The following is a 357-nucleotide window of genomic DNA, read 5'->3' as shown; positions in this document are numbered from 1 at the left end:
AAGGAATCAAAGAAAATAAGAAAGAGAACCAGACTATCTTAAGAACGTATTAAAGAGAATGATATGCAAATGAAGGACGAAAGAAAATGTCACGAACTATATGTAACTTATAAGGATGAGGAAGAATGAGATTACTTTTCACTTATAAGGACACGAAGTAAGCTTTTGGAATGGTCTTTGTAAGTAGGAAGGCAGAGAGCTGAGACTAATTCCGTCAGCATGTTTTGCATCACGACAATGCTAAGGAAAATGTGACACGCAGGCGCTGCAGGTGAAAACACTGCAAGGGTGATTGTTAATGCGCATGAATGTTATTTGTAGCGCATGGATATCTATTTGTCTGCTTGTTTTCCTTAG

The 357-nt window shown here is 37.8% G+C and overlaps 1 protein-coding gene across 1 annotated transcript in view; it reads right to left on the bottom strand.

The window, feature by feature from the left end:
- LOC119587683 overlaps nucleotides 1-357 on the bottom strand; it is a 64,682-nt gene that overhangs the window by 51,251 nt on the left and 13,074 nt on the right. The window lies entirely within an intron of this gene.

Source organism: Penaeus monodon, chromosome 23, assembly GCF_015228065.2.
Source record: "Penaeus monodon isolate SGIC_2016 chromosome 23, NSTDA_Pmon_1, whole genome shotgun sequence".
NCBI classification, from domain to species: Eukaryota; Metazoa; Arthropoda; class Malacostraca; order Decapoda; family Penaeidae; genus Penaeus; species Penaeus monodon.
Note: the sequence above shows the minus strand (reverse complement) of the source record. Positions and strands in the feature narration are given on the sequence as shown.